The sequence below is a fragment of the Diorhabda carinulata genome, chromosome 3, assembly GCF_026250575.1.
Source record: "Diorhabda carinulata isolate Delta chromosome 3, icDioCari1.1, whole genome shotgun sequence".
Lineage (NCBI taxonomy): Eukaryota > Metazoa > Arthropoda > Insecta > Coleoptera > Chrysomelidae > Diorhabda > Diorhabda carinulata.
This window is the reverse complement of record NC_079462.1, coordinates 25,181,128-25,201,476: the sequence shown is the minus strand read 5'-3', so window position 1 is coordinate 25,201,476 and position 20,349 is coordinate 25,181,128. Positions and strand designations below refer to the sequence as shown.

Below are 20,349 nucleotides of genomic sequence, written 5' to 3'. Positions count from 1 at the left end.
ATGTTCGTTGTTTACCTTTCGAGCATTAGAAATTTCCAAAATATTCGTGCCTGATAAAGTTGGTCATTAATTACATTCATTTAGTCTCTCCTTGTATAATGGCGGAAAGGCTAATCTGAATATTTGAAAACGTCCCAACGGTGGAATCTCAAAAAAGTAGAAGTAAAATCGTCCCAAATTCCGTTTCACGTCAATCAGAATATTTTATTACAGCTGATAGTGAGTTAACACAAAAAAGGAGTAACTATAGTAAAAAAAAGGATCCCTTTTACAGAGATATACTTAGAAGTGAACTACCAGGCAAAACTCTTTTTTTCTTACAGGAGAGATCATAACTTCTCGTCCTCAACCTTCGAGTGGGTCATGTATAATACATCTTGTAGGCCAGGACAGGTTGGTCCAGTAAAATCGATGCTGGTGCGCTTGCGCGGTAATCTTCTCGCTTAATTCGACATCCAGGAGCCGCAGTTCGGTCCGGTACTCCTGTCTGTCACATCCTTGCCGTTTGGGACGTTATAAATGCATGTTTTTACAGCACTTGCTGAATTTTATTGCTAGTTGTGATTCGCGCGAACGCTTTTTCGCAACTATAGAAGTCGACCGGATGATCCTCATTTATTGTCAGAATTTATTTTGCTCTCGTCGTGTCAAAAATTTTGTTGACCTACGATAAATTTCATCGAGTGTAAAAGGTATTGATATTTTACGTAGGTAGCTATTCATAGAAATATTAGATTTTAGGCATGCTTGGAAATCTTACGATTTTCTTTATTTGCAATACAAATTTTTGTACGATATAAAAATTGAGAAAACAGTTATTTAATGTACACGCAAATATGTTTTCGTATAATTTTTTAATCTACAAATAGAATTACTATTATTTATGAAAAATAACATAAATTTCGTATATATTTAAAATTATTGCTAAATGTTGTAAAGTACATGCAAGAATTACGTTTCTAGAAGAACTTTTTCTTTTAATTTTAACCAATCCTGACAACTCATATTGGTAAGAATATAAATGATTAAAATTTATATACATTATGTTTTCAAAATAACTTCATAATATTCTGATTCCTGTTCGGTTAACAAAATATAGTGAAAAGAAGTTTTTTTCAATTAATTCAGGTAATCTGCAAAGGACCATAAGAAGTATACCGTTCAAAAAAATATATTGCTATTTTTATAGTACTATATATATTTTCTTTTTTTTTTCTAATTTATAAATTTATAAATACAGCTGCCAGGACCATATAATCATTTAATCCAGACGCAGCTGCTGATTGATTTCTAAGTTTTTCTATTTTTCAGCTCATCCCGTTTATCAGATTTTGTCTTATAGGTACACAATGTTATTTGGATATCCTATTAAAAACTAGTGAAAGGGCGACAAATCTGGAAATCTAGATGCCACTTTATTGTAAAATGAGAGTCCGCATATATATTTTGCATTATAGTTCTATGCTATGCATTGTATGCTTATAATAATTTTGAAATTGTTCTTATTAATGTACCATATCATCCACTAACATTCTATACCTAATATTATATTGTAATTCAGTTTTTTAAATGAATGTACAAGAATTCACTACAAACCTCTATATAACGTCCAAGTACTTTCCATCGTTATTTGGTTGCAAAATCCTCCATACTACTACTTTGGTAATTTGTTTGCGATTTGGATACGTATCATTAAAGAAGTGAGCTACATCATTATTCACGATCACCGTAACCTCTCGTTATAAGAATCGTTATTCTTTCTTGTTCGGTATACATTGTGATTGACTGGGTCGTTTAGCTATTCAGTAATTAGACCTAATCTACAAAATACAATTCATGGATTACCGAGACTTACTTCGTAAGTTAAACGAAGAAGCATATGTATAACTGTCTGCTTGATTTTAATGTGCTCGTCGCCCTCTTTCTCAGAATGTCCTCTCGAACACTTTCCAAAATTTATAAATGACATTTTAGAAGATCATTTCAATTTTAAATTATTGTAACTTTGGACCTAGGAGTGCCAATCTCTATATTTAGAGATACCATGAAACTAGAGAAGTTTCAGCTGGCAATACTATGTTTTCAGATACCGTCATCTTTAAATAGTAAGATCTACTTGAATTTGAGTCGCTGTTATTATAAAATAAATAGTGGTAAGTACAATTCGCCATCCGAAGTACGAGTTTAGTGCACATTTTGCAATGAAAATTTTTCACTAGCAACTTTATTTCGCTGGGAAAGAGAATTAAAAAGACCTATAGTTGTTGTGACAGTCGAAATTCGCGGGTTGATGTTGTCGCACATAATTCATCGTCGCCACACATTGCACAACAGATTGTGAAAATAATATTAGAGTCATTGAACATCCACATTATTCATCTGATTTCTGATTATTTCAAAAAAAAACATTCACGTTACTGACCTCACGGCGCAGGATGATACAGATGAAACAACTCATCAATTTTTTGAAAACATTCCAAAACATGACTGGCGTCAAACTTTTTAAGTCGTGAAAGTTCTGTTTATAAAGTGCATTTATGTGATTACTTTGAACATAAATGAAATAATTTTCTAAAAAGAGTAGTAGTTTCTTTGTATTTCAAAATATATAGCGTCACCAATCTCATAAATTCTTCTTGGCTGCTGCTTTTTTAATAGAACTATGCAAAACTGAAAGACCATATTGTTAAAAAAAGTTATAGTATATTTCTAATCAACTTATGCAGATGACCTGAATTTGAGGTAAATTCGTTTGTATCAATTGAATTGACTGAAATTAATTTAATTTATCAATGTTATTATCGAGCTCATCGGCAAAATTGTAGGTATAATTGTACCTCAATCGTCAACATAGTGACTGGTACCTCCCTATTCCCTCCAATATTCCTGACTGCTCTAATTATACTGAATTATTCACTATTCACACAGGCTTCAAGTTCTCAAAGTCGCACAAAATATTACAAGCTCATGCGGTTTAATCCCCTTCAGTTTTCGAAGATGAAAAACGTTTTCATGAATATTAAATCACCGTCGACTCAAATACTTTTGAATATCCGCATTTGTTCAAAGCTGGAACAACTAAACTTTGTTATTTTCCCAATGTCTATTTTACTATACAGCTTTACGTAATTTTGTTTTTGCTTAACGCCGACCTTTATCAAAATATTATTTGACATTAATAACTCTTGATACGAGTAACGAAATCTAAATGTTTGTCCAGAAACTAATTATTCCGAGATTAATACATACTGTGTCTCGGATAGGTAAAACAACTTTTATAAAAAATGGAAAAGGATCAATTTTTTTTATATAATTTTAGTTTTAAAAAATGAAGAATTTGTAAATTTTTATAGAACCTATCCTTCCCGACAGTAAAGTGTCTACCTTTTATACATAACTTCGAAATCATCGGTCAATTATAATTTCCGATTTATTTATTTTCATTTCACAAATCAAATATTTGTAACAAAGGCTATAATAGAATAAATGTAGTTAAAGAAAACTATAAAACTTTTTAATGTACATCAAACTGAAACGTTTACTATAAAATAAGCTTAGAATAATAACGAATGAAATAGTATTATTGTGAAAAAAACGTGGATCGCTCAATATTTGGAACAAAGCGCCCCACGCTTTTTTCACAATATACTATTTCTTTCATTATTGTTTTAAGCTCACAAGTGAGACCTAACTGAGTTTTTACTTGTAATCTGCATAAGCTTGAGATCGTATACTTCAGTGAGTTTTGTGGAGAAATCAGATTGAAAGTGAGGTTAAGGACATCACATTGTCAGATTTTATCATCAAAATAAACAAATGAGTACACAATACTAAATTATTGAAAACATTGATGTAAGTAGTTTTATTGAGAATTTTAATTCACATCACGTCACTGAGCAGTGACGCCATTATTTGAGAATAATATACTCACATAACTGACTGTCTCAGTTCACTTAAATTTACATTTTACATATTCACCCAATTTAAATGGAAAGCAGCTAATATATACCCGGATCATAGTTCTTAATAAGCATCGAAACGTCAAAAGTCAAACTAAATCTGAGAACTCTCTTTCAAGATTCGGAGCAAAAAGATCTTACTGAGAGTGCTCAAAAATTTATATAACCGAACGCGAACCGAGCAGTGACATCAAAATAAAGTGGATTGCCAAACGATACCGATTAGTCGTGAGTCATCCGAACGCAGTAAACCTTAAAACTTCATATAAATGACATTGTATACAGTATGGTGCAAATGAAAGAAATAAATTCGTTATTTCGTAAGCCGGCGACTTTAAGGAAATATCCCGAAACCCGTCGATTTTTATTTTTAAGCAGGCTATTCGTAAGGATACCTTTTTATTTTTGACGTCATCTATGATCGTGACGACGTCATCGCAAAAATTTTTAAATGGATTATTTGAAAATGGAATTATTTGAAAGGTCTTTTAAATACCTATTCATCCATATCAATATGTACAGTAATTGATTTGCGTATTGTCACAAATATTATTTATGAAATTTCAACATATTTTTTAATAAAATATATTGAGTATTGGTATGATGTATTTATTGACACAAATAAATTTTGTAAAGGCCCTCACTGGTAATGAAAATCTTATCTATCTACTTTTTACCTTTTTTAAAAATCTAGTTACCTTATCAACATCAACATTAACACTTGGACATAATTAATTTTCTGTCAAATTATTGATAGTATTATTGTATTAGACGAATTCAAAAAGTCTTTGTATCTATCAACATAAAGCTCACTGAAACGCAAAGAATTGAAATTCTAATACTTAATGATTGCATGTGGAGATAAAGCACGCACGCAGAAAGAAGTATGTACGTTATTTGATAATAGATACCTCAACCAAGAACCAATTTCTCAATCCACTATAAGCAAAATTGAGAAGAAATTCAGAGTCAAAGACCTCCCTAAAGGTAGTAGAATACTAATATCAGAAAACAAAAAACTAGATGTTCTGTAAGCCTTTCAAGATAATCCCCATACTAGTTCACTGCAAGTAGCATTAGATAATGGCATGGACCATTCAACAGTTCTTAGAAAGCTAAAGAAGGAAAAGTAAGTTTAGTACAACAGCTTATGGAAAATGATTTTGATAGACGAATGAGTTTTGTGAAATTTTGATGGAACAAAATAACAGAGATACGATGTTTTTAAAAAAGGTTCTTTCCTTGGATTATGCTAAATTTCTACTGAACGGTCATGTCAATCGTGAAACTTATCGGTACTGGGTTACAGAAAATCCACACTGGATGCAAGATGTGGATGCAAGAGTACCGTATTCAATACCCAGAGATAGTTAATGTTTGGACGGGAATAATAGATAATAGGATTATTGGGCCATACTTTTTCGAAGAAACCTTAACAGGTCCTCGATATTTAGAATTTCTTCAAAACTTCTTGCAACCTGAATTGAACCGGCTGTTTCTAAACAGAAATGATTTATGACTGCAGCAAGATGATGCGTCTCCACACCATACTGTATTGGTGCGCAGCTATTTGAACAGCGTCTTTCCAAATCGGTGGTTAGGTCTAAGAGGAACAATAGAATGGCCGCCTAAGTCACCTGATTTGACTTCTCTTGATTTCTTTTTATGGGGATACTTGAAGTAAAGTGTACCAAAATAGACCACAAAATATCAATGAACTCAAAGAAAGGATAAGTATTGAGATTGCACAAATAACTCCGGAAGTTAGAGAGAATCTTCGAGAAGAGTTCACGACACGTCTTTCTCATTGTATTTTAGCTGAAGGTAAACAATCGAAGCACTTGATTTAGGTTTCGTTGTATTTAATGAGGAATAAATATTAAATATTTATTGTGATAATAAGATCTTATTAATTTTTTAAACAAATAAAAAAATCAATTACTGTACATATTGATATGATTGAATAGGGATATAAAAGACCTTTCAAATAATAATTTCCATTCAAAAATTTTAGAGATGACGTCAGGATTTTTCCTTAAAGTCGCCGGTTTACGAAATAACGAATTTATTCCTTTCATTTGTACCATACTGTATAAATCGACCAAAATATTTACTGCAAATGACGTTTGACGTATCATTAGAAAGGTAATTATGACATGTGACAATTTATGAATAACTTTTTATTGTCAATGTATTTTTTTGTCTCTTCTTTAGATTACAAATAATATGTTATGTATATAGTCAGACATTTTACAGTTAATTTTAAATCATACAGCTACTTTTAGAAAAAATAAAACAAACGTTTTAGTAATGAGAATTTTTGATTGCCGTGGAGCGCCATAATCTCGTACATAGAGCGCCAGTAGCTTCTTCCACAATAATACTAATATTTTTCATTCATTATTGTTTTGAGCTTATTTTAAAGGTATTTTCTAACTCTTTAGTTTGATGTACTTTTTAAGCATGTTTTTTAAACTATATTTTTTTTCGGATTTTAATATTTTAATTGATACCACCATCGTATAATGGCTTTGCTGCTTATATATCTTCATTCCTAAGAAAATTGTATATGTAACGGTGTAGTTGGTAATGTTTTCGAAGTGCTTAATTTCCAACACGGAGATCGTAGGTTCGAATTCTGTCTCGAACGAAATATTTGTTTAATAATCCACTTGCTCTTAGTTCAAAGGACAGTTACAAACAAACAAACAAACGAACCAACCCACATAGAGGTGAAGCTAATATAAGCGTTTCAAAAACAAAGTTGTACCCACAACATTATCTGTGGAACTGAACACTATTTTATTAGAATTAAATTGTTTTTAAATGCAATATTAACATTAGATAAAAACAACAGCTCGATTTTTAATCAAAAGATTACTCACAACAGGATGAATTTATAGTTTTAGGGTATATGAAATTTAGGTCCGAGTTTACTCCACATCTATCTGTGCAATGTCTCACCAATTATCAAACTATTTGAGAAAATAAGAGTCATGAGGGGTAACAGACATTGTCAAATAATTTCAGTGTTTTAATATTAAAAACACTGAATATAAAAACAAAACTTTATATATAACACTACTTGTAATAATTGTAATTCTATTATACTTACGACAAACATCACAGTTTTTGTTGATTAGAATGAGAGATCATGAAACTGCATTAATTAATCTGCTAATTCTTAGATAATTATCATTATATTTTCTGTTTTTGAATCCTACGATTAAACAGAAATAATTGCCACTTTTGCCATATATTTTTTAGTTTTGACAATCAATGTTTTCATCAATTGCTCAGTTCACTTCTTTCCACGAAAGCATCTTTAAAAGGTGGCGAACTAAGTGAAAATATCAACTTTTGTGAACATGTAACGAAGGAATCACTGGACTATTTTCAATATTACATGTTATAACATGTAAGGGAAACAATATATCAAACAGAAAAAACATGCTAATGTTACTCTATGATATGACTTGGTCTAACGACGATAATATACCTAAACAAGGTTTATGTGTTTGTTATACTCGAATTAGAAGGTTTTCAAATATGGAATAGATTTGAAATAACTTGGGAGAAAAGCTGCAACTAGTTCCTAATGTTTTAAACCTTAAACATAGCCTTACAAATAATTTAATAAACTGGTATCCCGCAAAATATTTTGGCTTTCCACAATAATAGTTCGCTACTTTGAATATTTATAATGGTCATAATTCTTGAGGCAGTATTTCGTGGCATTTCTTTTGACACTATTCCCATTTCAGGTAAGAAAGCGTCAAAAATATGTAAAATTCATACGACTTGCGAATAGTTTGCCGCTTTGACCCGCTTCAAAAGTTCTTTTATGCAAAATCATCGATCTATGTTTAACCAAGATATTGATGTCCTTCTTTACAAACATGAGAGCCGTCCTTATTATTTCCACAAATATGAAAGATTTTGCTTATTTAATGGGAAACATTTCTATTGCAAATATTCAACAATATCATATAAAGAATACCTCAATTTTTTAAGTTAGAAGAAACGTAGAATCACTTAATACTGCTATCATTTTCGGTAAGTCAGTGAGGTTACCCTTCCAAAAATGGCACTAGGTCTGTCAGATTCGAAGATTGAAGTATTGAGATGTAATTTCAAGATATTGGGATAGATAAATATTCCAAATTACTTCATATTATTAATTTCAAACTAATCACAAAACTTGATCTAAGCGGTATTTATGTGTTATCATGTATGAAAGATAGGTATCTAAATAATAACGTATATTTATTTGTCACCACATGTATTTTGCGTTCGATTTCAAACTAGGTTCCCGCCTAGTACAATTTACGTTTGCTGCTACCTTCTACCTTTCGCGTCAGTTTAGCCTGATGAACTGACTTTGAAACCGCACGGTAAATTTTTCATCCAGACCATTTGGGAACGAAAAATGGTGTTTGTAATGTTCTCGTTGTTAATACTGTCTTAAACGTAACCAATCGCCACACCTTCTGACTTTTTACTTGTTGAACGTTTTAGATGCTACAAAGGGAGGAACGTCGAAACGCATGTATATAACAGGATCGTTTAAATCAACTTGTAATTTGCTAGGGACATGATCAAAATATTTTAAAACACTCGAAGAGATTTTCTCTTACATTTTGGAAGCGCCATGATGAATAACGATCCACCAAATGCAACTAATACCATAAAGCTAAGGACACATTTTTAACACGTGTTGTGTTAACACGCATTAACACGTGTTATACAAATATCTATTACGTTATTTTGAATAGATCTATTCATATTATTTTGATGTGTCGTCAGAGACCGACAACACGCTTTAACATGTCATAGCGCCTGTTTTCAATATCTACGTTGGTCAGATTTTCGTCAGAAGGTTTACAAAGTGTTGTAGGTTATTTTCAACAACCGTGCCGAGTTTGTTTACCTTCACTGGTATGTTCTGAGCGTTACTGAAGAGTGTTTCCTTAACTATATTCGTTTCCGTAATATATCTATATTTATCTTTATGTTAATGGAGAAACAAATTTATAGAAGAGGTACGAAAGTATGAGCTTTTGTACAATTTCCAAAATAAGGACTACTGAGATCAACGAAAACGACAAGAGGCTTGGTAAAAAATAATTCGTGCTTACGTTGGTTAGTTTATTTCCATTTCCTCTTGTTCATCCAACCAATCCATCTCTTCTTGTAGGTGCTCCATTATATGATAAGTTCTGAAGGATTGTGAATGTGTGTTGTGTGAACGTGAAGGTCGAGGATATTACTTCGCCAGCTTAAAAATATCAAAATGTCAGCTGTCATACTCGTTTCACAACGTAGATATGTGTTAAAAATGTGTCCTTAGCTTAACTTTCTATTCCTATTCCAAGAACCAATGATATCAATGACCACCTTAAAAAATGGAAAGGTAATGTCCGGTGGATCAATGAAAACCAGCAAATCATTTTCCTTGAGCACGTACTCCTAGATCATTCTTGTTACTTATCCTCACGAAGGCATGCACACATTATTTCATTTGTTTAATCCCAATAACTGACACTGTTTAGTGCTCCGACATTTTCTGAAGATATGGAAGTAAAAACTGTCCTTCTACACCATGCATATTATGCCATTTTATCTGTATGTCCCAATCAATACACTTTGGTCTTTATGAAATTCTGTTTGTTCTTCGTCTGTACAATCCATCGTCTTCAATCCCGCCATAAATTTTTCTGATCATTTTCCATATTTCTAGTACGCAGTAAAACATATTTTCTAATAAAATTAATGTGATACAGTAATGGATCCAGATGTATTTTTTCGGATGACATTATATTGAATGTAAGAGCTTCGTTGTAATACCTTCAATTTTTTTTCGTTAAAAATGAATAATCTGGTGCTTTTTCAAGAATTCATTCAAATCCTCTTTTTTGGTCGAAGATCCTCGGACGGGTAGTAGCTTCATATAATTTCCAATATGATTGTTGCGATGAATATTCAGGATACTTTTTATCATCGAGTAGGATATTTAATAAAAAATCGCTGCGGATCCCTAACATCCCGACGAAATGCCGTATACTGACTGAACAAGTTCAAATATAGTAAACGACCGCTGTTTTTTGTGGTTTAAGCTTGTGATATTTACTCGCTCCGTCTTGTCAGCAACGCAAAGTCGGAAAATTGTATTTAGAAAATACCAAAAATAGGTGCTAATTAGGTGCGTTGTAATTTTCACAGTAACGGAATATTCAAAGTTACGGTGTTAGGAAAACGTGATGCTAGCAGCGCAGTGAAAATAATTACAATATATTAATGGTTGAGGTATTGCATTGAAAATATTTCGTTCACTAATTATTTGAACACGTTCACGATATTGACTCTTCAGTATCTTATTTTATTACCTCAACAATCAATGTATTGTAATTATGTTCATTGCGTTGCTAGCATCACGTTTTCCTAGCACCGCAACTTTGAGTATTGCGTTACTGTGAAAATTACAAAGCACCTAATTTTGGAACTTGGCACCTAATTAGTACCTAAAAAGTACCTAATTTTAGCATTTTTTAAATACTTTGCATTTCTGGCGAGACTTAGCTATCTACAGACTCCTGTGACTCCAAATATTAATATAACCTAAAAGCAAACGTTTGTTGTTAAATAAACATTATTCGGTGCATTCTGAAGAAATTTATCAAATGGTCTTTTGTTAATTCTTTTGATTATTTCCAAGTACAATTTTCTCCTTGCCGTCTTAAAAATGCAGCTGATTTGGTATAATTTATTAAATATAGATATTAGTATGTATTAGTTAGTGCCCTTATATGTTCAGGCTATTTTGTCTGTGTTCAGTTGTTGTGCAACTTTGACAATTAATATTAAAAAATATTAATTGACGTCTTTCAGTTGTCAGAAAACAGCCAGCGTTTTATTTAAGTTTATTGTATTTTTTCCACTGCAAGGACTAACATAACCAATATAATTATCCATTGTACATTATATTTGATGTTTAATTGAGTTTTAATCATTGAATATTGTACCCATAGAGTCGAACTTTAAAATTTTGTTGACAAATACGTAAAATAAGCAAACATAACATTTTCTGTGTTTCCTCGTACAATATTTTCTTTGCAACATTTTATAAATTTTTCATAAGTAAAATCAGACACTTTTCGTGACTTCGTCGAAATTAGTGTTTCAGTAGTGGAATTCCGGTGTATATTAAAATTATTCTTCTTGAAACATTTTTACAATAAATACAATAAGACGTTGCTATCGTTTATTATTTTGATACTAGTACATTAATGAGAGTTTACTAGTGAAAGAATAGATTATTTTTACGATCTGTGTTGCCGAAAATATTGTCGATATTATTATACGCTTGAAGGAAAACAAATTTTGTAATTTTTCTACATTTTTAACCAAGCAATATGAAGATCTGAACTTCATGAATTGTATAACTTCAATCTTTCCTAATATGATAATATGTGGTTACAATTATATACATTGAAAATTGTGAAATATAAACAAATATTTGTTGTTGCCTTATAAATAGATGTTTAAGTTTAAAACCTATTTTATAAAAACCGCCCTTCATTAAAATCAATATAATATTATGGCAATTCTGAAGGAGACTGGAATTGTAGGTAATAAAAAGCGGAAAATCAGAAATTCTGTAGTTAATGAGGACATAGTCAAGCTGCAAGTTTAAAAAGATACTTTTCTTTGAGATCAATAGAACCAACATCTTCAAGAGAAATAAGTTCAATTCGTATAAAGTACGTTCAGTTGTGAAACATAATGAGAGGATTTTTACTGCCTCTAAAATTTTCTGAAATAATGAGTGAACGTTGAATAAACCGCTGTTTTTTACCATCTGTTTCAGCGATGGATACATTTTTTTAGGGACAGTAAATCCTTATAAATGCCAATATCAGTTCGATTCAAACTAGGAATTTTGTTGAAATAAAGTCGTCTACAAAAATTAAGTATTCAGACTGCCATTTTCGAGTAATTTGATTCCGAGGAAAGTGTCTGCAATTACTGGGAATAGCTTTCGATGCCATTGAACTACTATAAAAATATGTAAAAAAAGAAAGTTAATAATGTGGTAGAGATAAAATATACATTTAAATTTGATAATTTCAACTTATAAAGCCAGAAGATTTATAGGAAAAAAAAATAAATAGTCACTGAAAAGTCAACATTAGGTTCCTTTATAAATTGTAGCTGGTATATGGTATATGAAGACAGGGGATGATAAAACTACAGCAAGTGATTCAATGAGGAGCTTGAATCAGTAGAAGACGATCCACGTGAAGTAGCTTCCGTTACTACTAATCCTACGCAAATGTGGACAGTTTGTGCAAGCTAATCATATCTGAGCAGCACATATCTATTTGGGAATTATCTAACGAGTTGAATAAAGATTTCAGAAAAGCGATCTACAAGGATTTGTCGTATTCATGACGACAAGCTAGTTGACTCAAATAATCACTAGAGATGGCTCCGCGAGCCACTCACAAAGCATTAGATATGAAAGTGTGAGACAAAGGTAATATGTCTGAGTTGTGACTCAAAAAAATGTTTCTAGATCCACGGCATCGTTTATGACTATGCCTTACTAGCCAAATAGATACTAGATAGTTTCATGTTAGCATTCAGATTTACTGATACCATGCGTTTTCGTGAGAGACACTACTTATCTACCTATTTTATTTATACGCTTACACTGAGTAGATTAAACTATTCACTATCCACTAAACTATGCACTAAAACTTATTACTAAACACTAATCCAATTCTTGACAAACTCAATTATTTGAACACACCGCTTACTTGTCTATACAAATGTATTCGGGATAACATCAGATTATTTACTGATTTACTCGCTATTCTAGAATGTAAACAAACAGAATCGGCTTCACGGTTCATGTCGTGTACGATTTCGTAACAATACCTATCTATTTCTCATTTATTGTGCTAAAGTTTTTGATAAAAAAAGCATTCCGATAATACCCCAATAATTCTATGTTCGTGATAATGTTTTTTTCATTTTGAAGATGAATTTCGTTCTCAAAGGAGCTCATCATGGTGGCGTAGAGTAGCTCTAACAGGGATTCTTAAAGGATTAACTTCAGAAGACTATCAAAGACGCTTATATAGTTGTTTATAGTTAAATGAAGACTATTGTGAAAGCTCTCTTCGTATCTAAACTCAATTTAAAGATTCCAATCATGTGAATCTAAACACAATCTAGAGAAACGATCTAATAGGAAAAAAGTTGTTTTCTAACTACAAAAAGTTTATTCCTCCTTTCAATCAAACTAGTTCGATGACAATATGTATGACGCGGAAAGAGTTTTAAAAATACAAAATTATAGGGATCTATTGAAATGCTACAAGCATAAGCAATATTTATTATAGCTACTTCTTTCTGAAAATTCGTAAAGTTATCCTATTGCGGATTTCCCTCGCCATAAATTATTCCATGGCCTGTCATTCTCATAATAATATTGTATCCTGTTTCTGCTTATCTCTACTTCGATTGATAAATTGTGTCAAGTCGTTTTCACATTTTTATGTTATGAAATTTAAATATCGCGCCTATCACAAACTTGAGTTTTTTGTAAAACTTCATATTTATTTTGTAGAATTTACTCTTTTGAATGTTTTATATTGCTCAGATTATAGTGCTAAGGGGATTGATGTTTCTTTCTCCTGGCAATACCAAAAAGAAACAGAGAATCAATTATTACAAAGCATAATCTCGACAGAGTTTATGTGGTACCATTATGATTTGGGATAAAATTTTGGTCGAAATACGAGGTCTGGCTATTAAATAACGAGACTGATTACGAAAAAGTATTTTATCATAAAAAATATTCTATATTCGATCGCTCCCCTCGCCATACACCTCTTCATACGTTTTTTCCATTGATCAAAGCAGTGCTGGAAGTATTCTTTGGTGAGGGCCTTTAGGAGCTCTGCCGTTTTTTGCTTTACCGCTTCCATCGACTCAAATCAGGTCCTTTTCAAAGGAGATCTTTTTCTAACCTTTCTAACCCTTCAAGAAAATCTGAGCAGACCCATTGACGCAAGAGCTTTTGGTCAGGAGTCAGATTTATTGGCACCAACTTCCCACAAACTTTTGTCATGTGTCATTCCTAGTGTAAAGTTTTTCTAATCGGTTCTTTATCGGCGTTTACAGCCTCGGCAATCATCCGAATGCTCATGCGACAATCTGCACGCACAATTTGGTTGATTTTGGTCATTGTTTTTGAAGTTGAAACAGTCACTGGGCGACCTGGGCACTGGTCATCTTCAGTGTTCTCTCGACACTCACTAAAGCGCTTACACCACTCAAAAACACGCGCACGAGATAGAGAATTGTCCCCATAGGCCTCTTGCAACAATTTATATCATTCAGTCGGAGATTTGTTTGGTTGTTAGATACATTGCTCCTGTTTTTCGTTAACATGGTGTTTGGTACGAGAAAAAATCAAATTGGCTTCAAGTTGGCTTCAAATCGCTACTGCACAAATACTATAATAGTGACGGAAACGTGTTTTGGGACGTGCATAGACAAGATATCTAGATAGTCAGACCTCATAACAGGATTATGATTACTTAAATATATTATCATTCAAGTGACCGCCATCTTGACGTTGGCATATTTCTTTCATTTTATTGACGTAGACTCAATTTTCAAGAAATCTAGATAAAAAGAAATCAGGAAGGCCACGGAAATCTTTTCTGTATGGAGCAAGGGGCTTGTTGTAACAGTTTTCATGGAAACTAATATATCTTGAGATCCATTGATTGAATTGCTACTAAATAAAGATGCGTGGATGCTGTAACTCTTCCTCTATTAAACCAGGTAAAAATAATACCTCAACTATTGGTCATTATTTTACAATCAATTATATTATAGACGAAGTGCGGTGTTACAACTTACCTCCTGTTTGGGGCAAGTAGTAACGACAAAAAAACAACAATAATCCTCTTAATTATCTACTAGATCAATTGTTTAACAATATATCTTTAATTACGGATAAATTCTCGTATACCATAGATTATAACATTTTGTAGTATCATTGTTCTATTGTTATAACTCTCAAAATGATGTAACTAGTTGGAAAACATCTCGTAGCATTTTCACATATTCTTCTGAGTGCATTAAAAAAATTCTTGGTTTTTTAAATTAGGTTGTTCTGTGTTCTGAAATCTCCAATTTTGTTTGTTGACGTGCCCATCTAACTGAAAGTCCCAGAAGAAATATTATTAAAATTGCCAAAATGTTCTCAAAAATGATTCATCTTCTTTGAATTTCTACATTAACTATATAATAAAAAGATGATGTTGTTCGAATTATTGTCTGTGTATAGGCTACATACAAGTTTATTTACGACAAGGTCTCTTCGTTTCTTTTGCTTCGTGTCCGCCCTGTTTGTTTCTTAATAAAAGTAGTGCCGGTTGCTTCGGAATTTTCAATCCTTGATTTAATTAAAATTACACTTGAACACTGATTAATTTTGTGTAATTAGTAATACAATCGAAATATCCGGAGGGTAAAGAGGTCATTGTTTGTGTAAAATTGTTTCACACAAAACACGCATTTTTCCCCTCGTGCGGTTTCTACGCTAGATCGGTTGAAAAAAATTCAGAAATTAGAAGGATGGATCTCATTGTTCGAATTATATATGTTTTATTTCGAGCTGTTTATTTGAAATCCCCATACTTTGAACACTTCTTTGATATTATTATATTAGAGTTATCTGGACATAAATAATAATAATAATATATATACATATGGAGTTTGAACTGTCTAAGTGCAAGACTCTACATATAGAAAAAGGCATTATCATGAACGGAGATGATCAACGTCCCAACGGAGATATCGTACAGGCGATGGAAAAGGAAGAAACCTACAAATACCTGAGATTTCAACAGGCTAAGTTACTGGACCACAATAGTGAAGTTACTTATGAAGTCCGAAATAAATGCAGGCAACTTAGCCCAGGCAATCAACACCTATGCAACGCCTGTTTTAACGTACTCTTTTGGAATCCTGAAGTGGATGGAAACAGAGCTAGTATTCAGAGGTTGAGATGAACAATGATGACGAAGAACAACAACCACCACACGTCTAGTCATCCACTATTAGGAAAATAGAAATCTCATCTCTACACCGGATTATATCCAAGGCGGATAGGGATAACTCACCCCTTAACCTCGTCTCGCCAGAATCTGTCTTGAATATAGTATTGAAAACCGAGAAGCTGGAACAGTGGTCACGAAAGGCACTACACATTAGACATAATCAAACCTCAAACAGCCGCTTCAAACAGATGGCTTACTAGCGGCAATCTCTTTCCAGAGACCGAAGGCTTCATGTTGGCTATCCAGGATCAAGTTATTAACATGAATAACTACAAGAAAAATATTCATTCATCATATAACTTCTGTTTGTAGTGTGTTAGCTAATACCGACTATCTACACCAGCATAACCAAGTGTGCAACATCATCCATTAGGAACTGGTTAACAAGTTCGGTCTTCTCAATTCTCAATCAACCGTATTACAAGTACCAGCCGCACAGGGTACTTGAAAATGACAATTTTGGACTTTACTACGATAGGTCCATTATCACCGATAGACAGGTGACGAATAACAGACCTGACATTGTGGTGGTTGATAGGAGAGTCAATTCAGTCCTTCTTATCGATGTAGCTATTCCGAACACTCATATAATTCTCAACAAACACCAGGAGAAACTAGCCAAATACACGAATCTCGCAATTGAAATTAAACAGATTTGGCACAGCGAAAAGTAGCTGAGTAGTACATAAGTCGCATAATAATAATAAACGCCAAATACTCACTTTAGTGAGACAAAAACCTCAAGTACATACTATAATCTGATTACATATGAATCAAAAATCTATTTATCTGTTTTTATATCTCATATATTGTTCTATAAACATAGTAATTGATTTATCACTTTATGCTGATAGTGTTTCGATGTACAATTTCATCTATATAAGAGAGCAAAACATAAAATCGTATATAACATTTTACATTGGCATTAATATATAGGTTTGTAAAAATTGGAAATATTTATTTCGCGTAAGTTATCGAAGAATCTAAAACTAAAACTATGTATTTGTCAATACTATTGTAAATATGTTGTTCAGGAAGTCCTGATTATATAAACTTTATAAAAATTCAAGGAACTATTAAAATAACAACTAAAACTATAGTCTGTTTTTAACATAGTAGAGACGTTTCGAAAAACCTGAATTACTTCACTAGAAATAAGTTTATTATTTTCGGAGTGATAATATGAAATAGTGGCCATTATAAAATTATACAACATAAAAATAAGGCACTACAAACTAAATAATTATTATTGATGTAGCAACACTCTTTTCTATTTCTAGCATATATTTTCGAAATACTCTTATGCTTAGATGGCAACAGTGTTGGAAAAACACAAATAAATGGTCGAGAAAACTCATTCTAAACTTAGCTGAGTTGATCAAACACGGTGAAATGAATATCCACTTTACATAGGCACTCTCTGGACATGAATGTTTCAAAGCTTAACTGTATCGTTACCAATTACAGTCTAATATGTCTATTCTGTAACAACAACGACCATCGCCGATTATACCTTCTTTCATTGCCATCGGTAGGACATATAAAGGGAAATATATCAGAGAGAAATGAACACCATCCTCACCGCTGAAAAACTTGTACCGACCTTGCTGGCTTCTGGCAGAAATTAGACTTTATCCACGAAGATAAAAAATATCCTTGGAATTAAGAGAGCTGACTTTCAATAGAAGAACTCAACTGTAATATACTGAAATAATATATTAGTAAACCAATTTTTGAAGTAGTGCTCACGCGGTCGCACAGGTTCATAAAGGTGAAAGCTAAAAGAGGTGTGAGTGCTTTTTTTATAGCTTGTATCCCTTTTATTCTTTTCTACAATTGTCTTTTATTAAGTTTGCTTTGGGCGCCATCGGATCCTCTCTTTCATTTCTCTAGCTCAACAAATTCTTTTATCCTCAAAGTGTCCAAACCATCTAAGATGTTTCTCAATTGTTTCAATTATAGGTTCTATATTCAAGTTTTTTCCTATTGTTTCCTTTCTTTTGAAAGGATCTTCACTACACCAAGATCGATAATTGAACAACACGCAACAATTTCCAAATTATTGCAAGAGAAAAACAAAAACGAACGAATACCAGTTCTGAAACTTTATATCACATGACTTAAAGTTTGAGGTTTATTGATAAAACTACAAGAAATCTTCTTTTTGGGGACAAATGAGAAAGCCTGCTACTGCCGAATAAATAAATGAGAAATATCCATATCCACAGAAAAATCCGTATTCTAACATTTCAAATTATGAAACGATTCGTAACATTTTCCTAACAAAATAACCTCTACAGTGTTAAGCTAGAAATCATATTATCACAACATTTTGTCTTTAATTGGTTCGATGATGGTTAGTCTTTACTTTGCTTAAATATCTAACGCCCTTCTCACGTAGCCAAGTGATCATATTGCATTTTATCTTTTCGAATGTTTAAAAAAGAATACGTACATACGTATTAATATAAATCGATGAATAAAGTGTTTTTCTGTATCGATAATTTAGCTGATTGTTATTTTTATTTTGTTAGAAATACACTAGACACTAAGCAATAATAATCAATCACGAATGCAGGAAAAAACAAAATTAACACTATTTCTTTGCAATTTAATCAATTGTTTATATCACAAGTGCCGAGCAAAACCCGCTGTGATGTGACCAAACAGAAATCTATCAAATTGCCAATTCAAATATAAATCATCATCACTTTAGAAACAGTATGAACGTTAATAAATATTGTATTGTGATTTTACCTACGCTAGTCTATATAATCAGTATTGCTGATTCTGAATATACATTTATTCACATTTTCCAGAATTCTTCAATGATTAAATATTTCCAAGTGAAGCATTTTTGGCGTATTCTTTCAAATTAAATTTCTACGAAAAGCTAACGCTTAAAATCTTAAATTCCTATAGTGATCATAATTATTATTCTTTTCACACTTCAGAGGTTTTGAAAAGAACATTTTTTAATATTACCTTCATTACAGAAGTTTCCGGCTGTCTTATTATTTCGTAAAGTTCTTAGAGTTTGTGTAATTAAGTTTGCTAGGATTATGCGATGAGGAATTGTTAACTGTAAGGGTAGCGCCCTAGAGTTAAACAGAACATTATGTCAATAGATATTGTTTCAACAAAGAAATAATACCCATGTTAATGCGTAGCTGAATCCAAAAAACGTGATATTGTCATTACTTGGTGAGTACAAAGCGGGTATAATTGAAGATTCAAAAAAGAGTTGTGAGCACTGTTAAACGAGGCAAAAGATTACTTGTGTCTAAAATTTCCGTAGCCGTGACCAGTTCTCTATTGAGCTTTTTAGTTCTTCATCTGATTTGGAGCTCATTCATTTGGGATGATTTTTTAGCTGTCAAAACGGATAGAAGTCTCAATGCGACATGTCCGGCTGATGAAGCTTATTTTTTAGATTGATAAACTAAGAAAAAGTCTAAAGCCCATATGTTAACTCAATTTACTCTTCATTCCCATTAGGTATTTCTTTTCTCCGGATACTTTTCTTTAATAATCATTAACTAAAAACGTACGTTAATTTCGAATTTTGTTTGAAATATTCATACAATCGATTTTTTATGATAATTCTCATCCCATCAATTATCCCAATTTTTTTTAACTAAATCATGTATGCATAATTGGCAGATTCGTCAATTTCATTAAATTAAGATTAATTATGAAACAACCCTACACCGTATAACTAACGGTAGAAAGTTTAAGGTTCCAGGTAACGACGTGACAAATAACTAGGATGCCAAATTACGAATTCAGATTTGCCTTACGCATAAATCATGGCTAACTCTGGAAGCTATGCATATTTTAAAGTTGCTTGACATTTCCACTTACGGTGAATGCTTTTATGAATTGATAGCAATTCACAGCTGCACGGAATATTTTCTGATTTTATCAAATATATACGCACCATGTGTTAAAAAATTCTACGCTTAGTAAACAAAACATTTGAAATGAGTCACTATATGAATACGTGAGGATTGATGCATTGAATATTATTTTTGATGCACGAAAAACTACATATACCATATGAGAAAATTTGACCCGAACTGACCAAATAAGATAACAATTTTATACATTCCAATACAAATCTTTAACTTCTTCAATATAGACTACTTTCGAGCCAATACAAGTATGCCAACGTCTAACTCAATTTCCCATACACTTGTAAGCGTCGGCTTCAATGGACGTTCCAGAGAGGATTTTAGAGTTTGTAA

The 20,349-nt window shown here is 32.2% G+C and overlaps 1 protein-coding gene across 1 annotated transcript in view; it reads left to right on the top strand.

The window, feature by feature from the left end:
- The first annotated feature begins 466 nt into the window (after positions 1–466).
- The window catches only part of LOC130892023 (uncharacterized), a 174,579-nt gene continuing 154,696 nt past the window's right edge, over positions 467–20,349 (top strand). Inside the window, exon 1 of the mRNA XM_057797202.1 lies at positions 467–692. The gene's annotated coding sequence lies outside the window, so the exon portion shown is untranslated. The remainder of the gene's footprint in view (positions 693–20,349) is intronic.